Here is an 851-nt window from a genome sequence, read left to right as displayed (position 1 = left end):
GGCGTTACAGCGGGGCGTTACAGCGGGGCGTTACAGCGGGGCGTTACCACAGGGCTACCGGAGAGGAATGCATAATTTGTTTTAGTTTTTAAAAATTGGGCAAAAACTATATTACTTTTTCCACCTTTACAAGAATCTCGTCTTTTGTTTTGTTTTAAAATGTAAAAAACATCAATAAATGTTAACAATCATTAGATCATTTTAGTTTTATATCATCACACTTACTGGCTAGAAAAGAGCTCTCAAACAAATTTAAAGTGGTCCGTGGGCCACCAGTTGAGAATCCTAGTTGTAGCAGGTATTGCAGCTCCAGACACATTTAATGTTTACAATCTACATATGTAATGTAGCTCAGATCATCCCTGATGCATCCTTAAATTTCTATGCTGATGACACAATTGTCTATTGTCGAGCTAAAACAGTTGATAAGGTTTTCCAGTTTTTGAAATCATCCAGACTGATTTGTTCCACCTCAAACTTGTCCTAAATGCCGACAAAACCAAAGGGATGTTGTTTTCAAACAGGAAGTCGGTCCCAGCAGTTCTTCCTCTGATCTCATCCTCAAATGGTGTCCCCATTGAGTTTGTTGATTCCTATAAATATTTGTGTATCTTGGTCGACTCACATCTCTCTTTTAAGCTCCATGTGGAAAACTTGGTAAAGAAACTGAAAGTTAAACTGGGTTTCTTTTTCAGAAACAGATCCTGTCTAACCCTGAATGTTAGGAAACACCTTGTATCTGTGACTTTCCTTCCCTCGATTGATTTTGGTGACATTATTTACATGAACGCTCCTACAAGAACCCTGCAGATGTTGGATGCTGCAGATGTTGGATGCTGCAGATGTTGGAT

General features: G+C 39.0%; 1 protein-coding gene across 1 annotated transcript in view; it reads right to left on the bottom strand.

The window, feature by feature from the left end:
* Positions 1-851, bottom strand: part of LOC119424230 (pleckstrin homology domain-containing family A member 1) — a 19,416-nt gene that overhangs the window by 16,359 nt on the left and 2,206 nt on the right. The window lies entirely within an intron of this gene.

This window comes from Nematolebias whitei, chromosome 17, assembly GCF_014905685.2.
Source record: "Nematolebias whitei isolate Nwh7 chromosome 17, NemWhi1, whole genome shotgun sequence".
Classification (NCBI taxonomy): domain Eukaryota; kingdom Metazoa; phylum Chordata; class Actinopteri; order Cyprinodontiformes; family Rivulidae; genus Nematolebias; species Nematolebias whitei.
This window is presented reverse-complemented; position numbering and strand designations above follow the sequence as displayed.